This window comes from Echinops telfairi, unplaced genomic scaffold (assembly GCF_000313985.2).
Source record: "Echinops telfairi isolate 266 unplaced genomic scaffold, ASM31398v2 ScPeMD7_23;HRSCAF=83, whole genome shotgun sequence".
NCBI classification, from domain to species: domain Eukaryota; kingdom Metazoa; phylum Chordata; class Mammalia; order Afrosoricida; family Tenrecidae; genus Echinops; species Echinops telfairi.
The window spans coordinates 7448380-7460839 of NW_022103920.1; positions in this window are offsets into that span (position 1 = coordinate 7448380).

The window sequence follows — 12460 nt, forward strand, 5'->3', positions numbered from 1 at the left end:
ACCTGCCTGCCTCACAGTACCACAGGGGTGAGTGTGTGTGGAAGAGACGCTGGAAGAGCAGAAAGCTCGGTGAACCGCATTATCTGTGCTGATGCCCGGGGGCAGATGATCTGATGAGTGGCAATCTACCAGTGAAGAGGAGAGCAACCTACAGGCCACAAACCCCACTGTGACTCCCTCTCCCCTGCCCATATGGCTTTGAAGTCATTTCCGTCCCCATTATTATCTGTAAAGTGTCCTTTTCTCGGCATTGGCCTGCAGCTGATCATCTGCTGTTTCTGAAAGCAAACCAATCAGCAGGCCCAGATCTGGCCTTCGAAGAGCAGAGTGTAGGATCTAAGTAGATAGCACAGCTGGGTATTTAAAAAAAGGTGGCCGAGGAAGGGAAGTAGAGACATAAACATCAGTAGCATTTATCGAACAGACACAAGTGTGCAGGGTTCTTGGTGAGAGAAAGTAATGGAAATTGCACATTGGGAAGTGGTGGGAAGCTGGGGGTAGGTCAACCTCAGAAGCTACTTGGTTGAAGATGGGAGCTGCCTAAGCAGTGGTGGGAACACTGGGTGGAGTAGGTGTTGGGGCAGGGAACAGACCCAGGATGATTAAGGGACTGGGTGATGCTGTCACTAAGTGGACATGCTTCTGATCTGCCAAAATCTGGGTACAGAGTCCCAAACCACACTGCCTGGGATTTCTGGGGTGGGGGTGGGGGGCCCCGGGCAGACACATGGCTGTGAAAGAAGGTTCAGTGAGGAAGAGGTCCAAGCTGAGGAGGGAAGGGACAAGCTGCTCTGACTGATGAAGGACCAAGTGTCGAGTCTGGAAGTCGATGACAAGCATGCCTATGGTCAGTTCAGCTGTGGGCCTTGTCCAGCTCTGTGGACCATAGTGAGTTGTAAGTAAACACATTCTGCATCTCTACAGTCACCTCCACGTTTTTGTTTTTGTTTTTTCTCCAGAGTGTGTCTAATTTCAGTGTGTGTGGGTTTGGGTGGCAGTGGTGAGGTGTGGGTTCTTGCCACCCAGAGCCTTCAGGCCATGAGGCCTGTGATTTAAGCACAGGTACAGCTCAAAGGCTTTGGGCAGAAAAAGCCCAAGCTTTTGTTTCCTGGGTGGGTCCAGGCTGTGTGCTTGCTTAGTGATGTCCTGGGGCGTCCTGAGCCCTGCACCGGGGTTTGCATTTGCAGTCATTTGGAAGTTAATCATTACATCCACTTCTCTTAAAATCGCTTTTGGACCAGTCTTGGGCTCGGCCCAAATGACTTGGCTGGAATGCAAATCGGTGATTGTTCCAGGCAGGGGTCAGGAGGCCTCTGGCCTTCATTACTGCACTGACGTTAGTCCAAGCAGTGATTCCACCATCTCACATCTACCTCCAGAACAGGTCTCCAAAGTCAAGCCCCAGAGCCAGTTGTTAACAGCTGTCCCCTGTGGAGTGGGGACAACAATGCTCTGTACCCAAGTCAGACAGCCCGAAGAAAAGCGCCTTTCCTAGGACAGCCCTTTCATCCCAGATGCTAACGGATAGCCTGGCCTCTGGGGAGGCGTTGCTATGAGACACTGGTGTCAGGAATTCGTGAAACTCAATAGGAGGTGGGCACATTTCAGACTAATGCTAACATTCCTGGGGGTGATTTTTGATGTTTAAACTGTTCCTCATCCCTGTATTTAAAGACTTGAAACCCTAAACTTCACGGTACGAATCCCAATCCCACGCTTCTGTCTGTGTGTGTGTGTAAGTAACAGGACACTTGACAACAGCCTGCAGCCCTGGTTTATAGAGCAGGGTAGTATGTGCTTCTGGAAATGTGAAACCGAGGTACGCACCCGTGAGAAAGGTTGTGGCACAAATGTCTTCATCTGATGAGGTGTTTGTTTCCCGCGGGGTGTGTAAGTTTGCAGGGTTCTCGTGTTCTCTGCGGGGGCTCATCACTGAGGGGCAAAGAGAAGCGTCAAGTGATTCTGGAGTTGCAGGGCCCCTCCTTACAGGGACCCTTCGTGGGTGGCTGGGGAGCAGACCAAATCGCCTTCCCTCATGCCCGCCACATCTCAAATTCCCAAAGTGTACAAGCTCGGAACAGCACAGGGACAGTCCCCCTCCTGTGGTTCTGAGAAAAGAGGGCAAGGTGCTTGGGTTGCCCACCCTCCACTTGCTCATTCGCTCCCTGCATCAGAGAACTTGTTTCACGAAAGGAAATAGATGCTCTCTCAACCATTGCTCTCTGCTCACCATCTGGGGGCCGTGGACTGGTCAGGGGTGACTCCCGCAGGGGAGGCTGCTCTGCAGACCCTGCCCTTGGACGCGACCCTAGTCTTTCTGGGGTCCAGGTCCCTGGGCTTCTGACTCCTCCTCAGCTCTCATCCTTGGTTGATGAGTGTGACTGCAGGAAATGGTGCGCAGAGTGGCATCCGTCCTGCAACTTGAACTTGACAATCATGGTTGGCTGGTCTCAGACACGCACTTAGGTTCAGTTTGGGGCATATGACTTAGCAGTCAGTCCTCCCTCCTACCTGTGGGTTACGTCTCTCCCCTTTGGTTAGCTGCACTCCCTTTCCTAATGTGCTGTAGAGTTTTGGAGATAATTGAGGCGAGTGCTTGATTTCCATGTTTACAGTTTATACCGCTTTCCTAGCCTTTTCAAAGGAAATGTCAATAAATGCTATGAGTTGGTGTCAAACCAAGACGTCCTCCTCATTTCTTTCATGACGTGGGGCGCTTTCTTATCCTAAGATGTGAACCTGGAAGGCACTGCGCCTCCCTCCCATTGTGGGGCGGGGACACTGCCTGTGCATCCTCCAGGAAATGAGTGCACGTGTCTGGTTCAGCGTGTGGGATGGTGTGGGTGGTCCTCCCCCACTACTTAGTGGTTCTCAACCTGCCTGATGCGGCGACCCTTTAAGACAGTTCCTCATGTGGTGGTGCCCCCCCCCCCCCCGAACCATAACGTTATTTTTGTTGCTACTTCAGCACTGTCATTTTGCTACTATTATGAATCAGGTGAGCCCTGTGGAAGGGTCATTCAACCCCCAAAGGAGTCGCGATCCGCTGGGAGAACCGCTGACTTGGAGGGATGCAAGCACCAGGTGCAGAAGCATCCTGGGATAAGCAATAAGGGCTTTGTATCCAGGATGCTGCCACGAGAAGATCGTGGGTCATGCCATCTGGAGTGCCAGTCCTGGTGGCACAGGTGGACAGTTGGAACCCACTCGCCACTTCAAGAGAGAAAGATGAGCCTGGTTTCCTTCCTTAATGATTGGCAGCCCCAGAAACTCTGCCATACTCTGTCCTGCAGGGTCACTGGGAGTCGAAGCAACTGGACAGCACTGGCTTTGGTTCGCCTTGAGATAGGTTTATTGGCAGGTAACTCACATCAGACAATGCAGTAGTTCAGTCACACCGAGCAGAGATGTGCCGTCATCACCACAATCCTCTTTTAGGACATTGCCTGCCTTCCTGGACTCCTCGTTATTAGCTCCCCATTTCCCACAAACCTCTGCAGCTACGCCCCCCAGGAAACCATTCACCCAGTTAGTTTCTCTAGATTTACTTCTCCTGGATGTTTAGGTTTGTTTAGTCATTTGTGAGCCTCAAGAAAAAAGGAACAGCAAGGCACTACAAAAAACAAGCAACCAACCACCAGAGAGGAAACAAGGAGGACTCAAGCCAAGCCCCTCACAGGTTGGTTGACATGTTCTGATTGTGAACGGGTGTCCCATGATGGGACACAGGGAGCTCCCCCAAGACCCGAGGCTTCTACGGAAGTTGGGGCTGGTCCCATGCCCAGAGCTTCCACGCTGATGGGCCACGATGTCAAACTTGAACCGTGGCTGGCATTTCTTAGCCTCCTTTCCTCCCTTCCACTTTGTGCCTGCCAAGTGCAGCTGAAGGCAGAAAGCAAGAAGCAATGTGAGAAAAGTGAGCCTTCGATGGTTAGATTCATGAAGTGTTTCTGTTGCTCTTGGACCAGAGTCTGTTTACCCGGTACCTTTCTTCACCAAGAAGCCGTGCCCCACCCCTCTGCCCACTTGAGTGAGTGGGGTTGTAGACTTGATTGCCCTGCTAAAGCCTGGAACACTTACAGCCTAGAGTCAAACTGGGCAGGCCTCCTTTGTCTGGTTAAACTATTATTTGTTGTCCTCGTGCCAAAGTGTAGCATTACCGCAGCATGAAACACTGTGTGTCTTCAAAACTCACAGGTCCGGTTGGCAGTTTCCATAGCTGCTGTGTCTGCACTGGGCGTGTGCAGAGGCCATGATTCTGTGACAAGGGCCTTCGGAGCCCCTTCCCGTCAACATGCATTCTGGCATTGTGCAAGGAAGGGTCTCCGTTGTCTTAAAGAATGGTTCAAAGGCTAAGATAGGGTTGCTGCATTTCAGCACAAGTGCGGGTTGAGCTCCTTGCCCCCCAGTCCCCCAACAACAACATTTCTGCCTTGTGAGTTTGAGGTGATCTGTGAAGAGTAGCAGGGGAGTGCGGCCTACTGAGAAGATTCCAGAAATAGCCTGTTCCCTGCGAGCCTCCCACAGCTGTGAGAGGAAGAGGAGACTGAGGGTGCCCTGACCCGGTCACAGTCACGGGGCCTTCACGGCTCCGAGATGCTGGATTTGCTGGCCCCTTCTCAGGACTTTGAACCAGTTCATTCCATTTTCGCCCTTCCCACTCTGCTGAGAATGTGCATTCCCACCTCCAGATACTCTGAGTCAGAACTTAGTTTTTAAGTGCAAATGTGCTTGACACACTGGATGAACATGGATTGTGATAAGAGATGTAAGAAAGAGCCCCCAATAAAAGTACTTTTTAAAAATGGTCCCCAGGTGATTCTTAGGTACACAGCATCTGTAAGAATCACTGGTTGGCATGTAGATTTGGATCCGGTTTGTCTGGGGTGGAAATGCAAGTTCTCTGCAATGGCAGGTGTCACACCTGGATGAACTGTTTTGAGGCCTCTGTTCTTTGAGAGGCAAATTCAATACCCAAACCCAGAGTAAATAAAATAAATGGGGCTGGCAGAGACTACAGAAAGTACCATGGACTGCCAAAAGAACAAATAAATCCGTTTGGAATAAATACTGCTGGAGCACTCCATAGAGGTGAGATGGGAAAACTTCGTCCGTCTCACATACTTGGCTATTTATCAGGAGAGACCAGTCCCTGAGAAGGACATCGTGTTCGGTTGAGAGGCAGTGAGCAAGAGGAAGGCCCTCCAGGCGGTGGTGTGACACAGCAGTTGCTACCACGGGCTCAACCCAAAGCCCATGGTGCAGGACTGGCAGTGTTTCTGTTGTGCTTCGGGTCAGAATCACTCGATGGCATTCTCAATAGCAACAAAGTAAAAAATAAATAACCTAGTCAAACTTAATGAGAAGATCTTGAAAAAGTCAACTAGGCTTCCCCTTTCTGCCCTATCTTTCCTGGTCAAAACAGATTAGCACAAGAAGGGAAATAATAAAGCCACCCCCATTCACCCTGATGGTGTCCGTATGACATTAATGCTGACAGTAAATGGACATTGGTGAAAGCAGAGGATGTCCGCGTGTTTTACTGACTGTGCAAAGGCATTTGGCTGTGGATCGTTGACTGTGGATCAGATTGGGACGGGTGGGAATCCCAGAGCACTTCATTGTGCTCATGCTAAACCTGCCCATGGACGAAGAGGCAATGGTTTCAACAGAATAAGGGGACACGGAGCTGTGTGTCAGGGCTGCAGCCATACTTGTTTAATCTGTACACTGAGTAAATAATCCAAGAATCTGCTGTCTGTAGAAAAAGAGCATTGGGATTAATGGAAGACTCAATCACAACCTGTCGTGTGTAGATGACATAACCTTGCTGACTGAGAGTGAAGAGGACTTGGAAGTACTTACTGATGAATGAAGGTATGAGACCACAGCCGTCCGTGTGGCGTACAACTCAACATAAAGCAAAATCCTCACAGCAGAACCAAAAGGCAACCTGGTGACTGAAGAGAACAGATAGGAGTCGTCAAGGATTTCGCTTCACCTGGATCCACAGCCAATGCTCTTGGAAGCAGCAGTCAAGACACCAAATGGCGTAGTGGGCAGCCCTGCTGCCCAAGACTGAATCCAGACCTGCCAAACCACTGAGCAGCATGGCCCAGCCGAGTTGACATACAACCCTAACTATGATGGTCGGAGTTACTCAGCATCCTTACTGCCAGGCGTGTGCGGGGAACGCGCAGGAGCGTCACCTAGTCAGCTTTTTATTCTTGTACACGTGGGATGTGGGATTGGGATCGTGAGAGAGAGTTGATGAGTGAGAGGTAGCATCAGTTCAACAACTTCCACGCAGTCTTCATACGGAGATGGGGATACAGTTTCTGTGTGTCTCCTGAAGAGCCAGCTCTACAAGGGCATGTCAAGGCACAGGAAAACACTTCAAAATACAACAAAACAAAAATAACCCCTGAACTTAAAAATGGTAAGATTTCCCCTGCCTGCCCAGGCCTTAGATATGTAGGATCTTCTAGAATCAGAAAGGTCTGACACACACGGAGGATCAGCCTTGGAGACATTTTTGAAATTCCTGCCCTGTTCTTTGTTCTCACTGCCAGGACCCGTTTCCAGAACTCAATGGTGGCAGCAACATTTTGGTTTATTCCTGGCGCGGGGGGGAGTGCACCAAAGTCTCACATCTCAAAAATAAATGAATGAAAATGTCCTTTCGAATGCAACATTTTCTCCATTTCTCCCTAAACCTAACCCCCTAACAATGGAGCCACTGCCCGCCCAGTTGGTTCCAACTCCTCCTGACCCTAATGGACAGGATAGAACTGCCCCTGGGGGTTCTGAAACGGTCCGTCTTTACTGGAGCAGAGAGCCTCATCTTTTTCCCACGGAGCAGCTGGTGGGTTCAAACTGCTGACCTTGCAGTTAGCAGCTCAACGTGTCACCCACTGCACCACCGGGGCTTCTCATAGGAGCAGACAGCCTCATCTTCCTCCTGTAGGATCCTGCCCTGGAGCCAGGGATAGGTGAGTACATTTTATTTTTTCAAATTTTTATTACTTTTGTTGGTAAGAGAATGTACAGTAAAGCACACACCAACTCCAACTCCGTCTACTTGAGCAATTCAGGGACACTGAGCCCGTTCTTGGTGTTCGCTAGTCCTTCTCACCCTTATTCTCCAAGCTGTCCCTCCCCCGGGAGCATACACAACGGCCCCCACACGTTCCTGTCTAATATTTCCAATCGCTGGGGTTATTTTTATCCCACATTGATCATTCTTAAATGAGCACAATACTCAAGGCAGACCTTAGGATTTCATTAGAATGTAAAATTCTGCCCAGCAGCTCTCCCCACGTTTGGTTCGGTCTCCTGGCAAAGTTATTCATGGAGGTATTTAGCCTACAATTTCCCCCTCCCGTTTCTCACTCTCCTTCATCCTATGTTCTCCAGGCAACTAGAGACCGATTGTGGTGTCTTGACTGCCTCTGCAAGTGTTCAAGACCCCAGCAACTACACGGTGACCTAGAAAGTAAAACAGAAACACAAAATATCTCCTTAGACCAAATGGTGATGTCCCATGAAGCCATAACCCTAAATCCCCAACCCAGGAACCAAATCCCTTGTGATGTTTGATTGGGCAACCTCAGCCTCCGGCTGCCTTTAAAAATGTCAATCCGATCCACCCATCACAATACATCTATCGACTAGACCAACTTGACTTCTTACAGGTGTGCAACTTATTGATACGGCAGTAAAGAGCTGTGCACCCCACCCTTAATCAGTGCAATTGTCCATCACTGGGAGCCACCACTCAGCATCCCATAAGCAAGAAGCCTCCCCCTTCAACTCCCCTGCCACTCCGGGTAACCGCGAATGAACCCTGGAAACCCTCTGGTCTCCATAGAGTTGTCCTTTCTTGTCGTTTTATATAATCAAGGTCATACAATACTTGTCCTTTTGTGATGGATTGATTTCACTCTGCGTGATATCTTCAAGTCCCCCTCCATACTGTAGTCCATATCAAAACGCTATTTCTCCCACTGGCTTGAGTGTCAGCCCACTATACACTTAGTTTTTCATTCAGCTAACGTGCCTGCAGCTAGGACTTTACTTTTTTGCCAACCACTCTTTCATGCCACGTGAAAAATGAGGGGTGTCCCCCCAAAAACCAGAATTTTTTTTCCAAGGCTATGTATTTGATTTTTTTTTTAACAAAACAACCTTATCACCTTCAAAGTACTCTCCATTACACTTAATACATTTGTCAAAACTGCGATTCCATTCATGGAAACATTTTTCAAACTCATTTGTTTGGCTGGCTGATAGCATTTCCCTAGTTTGGTTCTTCACCTCTTCTACATAATCAAATCGCTGTGCTATCATGTCCCTCTCCATTTGCAGAAACAAAGAAGGTGTGTACGGCAAGAGAGGCATACCATTTTTGGCCCCCAACTGGTGGATGGAGATGGCTGTGTGAGCAGGTACATTGTAGTGGTGGCAAAACCAGTCCCCCATCTGCAACAAATCAGGTCTTTCTTTTGTCACACACTGTTACAAAATTTTTCAAGAAACTCTAAACAGAAAGCTCGATTAACAGTCTGACCAGTTGGAACGAACTCCAAATGCACAAGTGGACATTTTTGTCCACTTGGGAAGTCCAGAACAAGGTTTGCCATCAGTCTACATTTCAGCTTTTTTGAAATGAGAAAACCATTCGGACACTTGAGTTTTTCCCACAGTGCTGTCCTTGTAAGCTGTGTTCAACATTGAAACATTTTACCCTGAGCAGGAAACAAAATTTCACAGCTGCATGCTGTTCTCTTAAAACTGCCATCACAAAAAACGAGGGTCAAGTGAAATTGCTTTTACGAAAAAAATTCACTGTGAAGCTTCCCAGGCGATGCCACTGGATGCACTAACTGAGTGCAAGTTGGTGGGGTGTGGGGAGGGAATGCACTAGGTGGAGCTTTTTTCTGTTTTGTTTGTTTGTTTTGGGGGGGTACCCCCTTTTACAACTCCATAGCAAGGCTGTGTTCCAATTCAAAAGATAATGGGATTTGCTGCATTGAGTTTAGTGTGCTGGGCCTGTTGCCGGGAGGGGCATGGCCAGGACCTCTGCCAGTCCTGGAACGGGGAGGGAGAAACCATGAGGAGTCCGCTTCTCTTTCTGGATCAATGGATGAATGTCTGCGTGGCGGTTTGTAGACAATTGGGGGTTAATACTTAGTTTCATTCAGAAGGGGTTTGTTTGGCCAGCCAGCAACACTGTATTTGGTGGTGTCTCTCAGGGAAACACTGGCACGCGTGTGATGTGGGCAAGGGATGCTGGAGATGCTCTTGGGGTCCATCTCTCTGGCCACACAGAGGCAAAGCACCAATGTGCACGCTATCGGATCCTGAGCAGCAGTTAGGGGCTCTGGGCTACTTTGTAACCAACAGACAACAAAAACCAAGCCACGTCCTACCATATCAACCCCATGTGTGTCAGAGTAGGCGTTCCAGTGGTTGACTGTTGGCAAGGGTCACCGGGTCTTTGTACTGTGGCAACCTGGGGTGGCTTCAACCAGCCAACCTCCTCTTATTACCTAAACCTGTTTGCACCCCTTAACCTCCTGGGTGATGTCTACAGAGCTTCGTCTCGCTGTATGCCCTCGGGTCAACCCTGACTCATGCTGCTGTCCTTCGGTGCCCCCAAGCTGTTTCTGACTCATGGCAACAAGATGTATAAGGAACTGAGGGAACACTGCCCGGTTCTGCACATCCACACAATCCTTGCTCCGTTTAACTGCAGCTGTGGGTTTCCAAGACTAACTCTTGACAGGAGTAGGAACTCTTTATGGGAGTAGGAAGCCTCATCTTTCTCCCCAGGAGTGGCTGGTGGCTTTGAACTGCTGACTTTGTGATTAGCACCCCAATATAACCACTGTGCCACCAGGGCTCCTACACAGAGGCTTGGAAAACGGGGGTGGGGGGTGGGGGGGTGCGGGAGCACAGGTGGATAGCATGCGCAGGAGTGTTCGTGAGACACTCACCAACGAGTCTACTAAAATCACGAGCATATCTCTAAGAGTGAGCCTGCTCCACACTCCGCCCCCACCCCCACCCCCACCGCCACTTTCATTTAACCAGCGAGCCTGAGGATGGACTTGACCAAGTCCACTGGGTTGAAGATCTGGTGCTAGCTCACAAGACACGGGCACCCTGGTGGTGCGGTCTGCTTAGGCACCAGCGGCTCACAGAAAGGTCAGCTGTTTGAACTGTTGCTCCCTGGGAAAGAGGTGTGGCCGTCGGCTGCTCCTGCAGAGCCCTGGTGGCACAGTGGTTACTCCTTGGGGTGCTCACCACAAGATGAGCAGTTGGAAACCACCAGCCACTCCTGGGGAGAAGGAGGAGGCTTTCTACTCCAGTCAAGAGTTATAGTCTCGGAAACCCACAGCGGCAGTTCTACCCTGTCCTATAGGGTCACTATGAATCTGAATTGAGTCGACGACAGTGAGTGAGTGAGTGAGTGAGTGAGTGAGTGAGTGAGTGAGTGAGTGAGTGAGTGAGTGAGTGAGTCTGCTGTTTCTGAAATCTTCCCTCCAAAGGTATTTTGCTTGAAAGTGGCATCTCTCTTCTCAGGAGGGCCTAGACTCTCTGCATTTGTAAATCTAAGTACAATGTGGCTGTTTTCTGTCCCTCCACACGGTGCTTTCAACACCACAGTCTGGGAAAGCAAACAGTAAGCACTGATTGATACCACTAAAGGAGCCAAATGGAAACCATTGCGTATTTGCATATCGTGTGTGTGTGTGTGTGTGTGTGTGTGTGTGTGTAAACACGTTTACCACACAATTCGCCATTGTAACCCTTTTTAAGGGAACACATCATTCCCCCGGAATATGGTGCGATCATCAGCACCCTCTGTGTTCAGCAGCGAGCGTCAATGCAACCTGCACATTCAGGAGGAGGTGGCAGGTGGCACCCTGGTTCAGTGCTCAGTGGCAAATTGAAAGGTCGGTGGTTGGAACCCACCAGCTGCTCCTAGAGAGAGAGGAGAGGCCGTCTGCTTCCATACAGATGGACCACCTTGGTATCACCCCCACGGGGCACTTCCACTCGGTCTGGCAGGGTTACTGTGTGTTGGAATTCACTGTTAAGGGTCCTGTGATCCCCTTGTGAAAATCAGCCACTCTGCGGCCACTGGGAGGCCCTGGGGCTTTCTCACAGGGGGTCTCAGGGCCCTAGCAGTTGATGCTTGTGCCCCCCCAGCAGCCCCTCCTTTATTTATCCATCTTGGCTCTGCCGTAAGAGTGCGTCCATGCCGGCAGGAACCTGGATGCAGCACTCGGAAGATATCCCTCATCTTCCACTCCTTCTCCTCATTCCTCCCAAGAAAGGAGTGGTGGCTTGGATTTGGTCTTGTGCAGATGAGAGTAAAGCTAGTCACACGATGCCTAGACCTGACTGCGATGTGGCAGAAGTGGCGCACAAGGCACTAGTGTCTTCTAGGAACGTCACAGCTCGGGGGACGGGGCACCTGACACCAACAGGTGCTGGCTCAGAACCCCGGCCACCTTGTGGAGAGCAATTAAAAGCACCCCAGGGAGGTCCAATATGCGTCTACAACGTCAGAGCCATGGCTGCTGCTCGCCTGGTGTGTGGCTCTGAGGCTGGAAGCGACGACACTGCTGTGCCCAGTGCCAGCGGGGTCCCCCAGGGTGGACGGATGAAGACATCCTAGGGACAAAGGTCCTGCCATCTTGTGACAAATGGCCAACGCAAACCCTACGCTCTGGGTCGCCGCTTGTCTCACCGACTTCGGACGTGTCATCAGGGGGACATCATGGTTGGTCAAGAGGAGGGCCAGCAGAGAGGGGAGACCCTGCGTGGGGTGGGGCGCCACGGTGGGGCCACAGTGGATGCAGACGGACAGATGGTGAGGGCGGGCCCGGCCGGCAGCGTTTCCTTCTGTTCTACGCAGGGGTGCCGAGGAGGAGCGGGCGCCGGGGCAGGGGCAGGGGCAGGGGCAGGGGCACCGGCAAGGTCGGCCAGAGCCCGGCGTCCATTGGCCCAGGTGGGCGGCACCTCAAATGCCTCCCTGTGTTCTTGACACTGGCCAGTGGGATCCAATCCTGGCATTGAAAGTCATCGGGGGTTAAAAGAACTTTTTTTTGCTCCCTTTCACCAGAAAAAGCAAGCCAAGCAACCAACCCAACCGCACCAAACCAAATGCACGGCCAAGGAGCGGTTCTGTCTCCTAGCAACCCCGCAAAGGGTTTCTGCGGTCGCGCCGTTTTACGACAGCCGCCAAGCAGCCTCGCTGCTCGCTTGAGGGGCGCTGGTGGGTTTGAACGCCTCACCCAGGGCGCCGCCAGAGCGCCTTGTACGTGGTAAGGAAGGCCATGGCGCTTTCCACCGTGACATGCTGTTTATTCCAGAAATATTTTAGCAATTAATGAAATCAAAGTGTGCGGCTTAATCATCGCATTGAGAGAAAGGAAAGACAAACCAC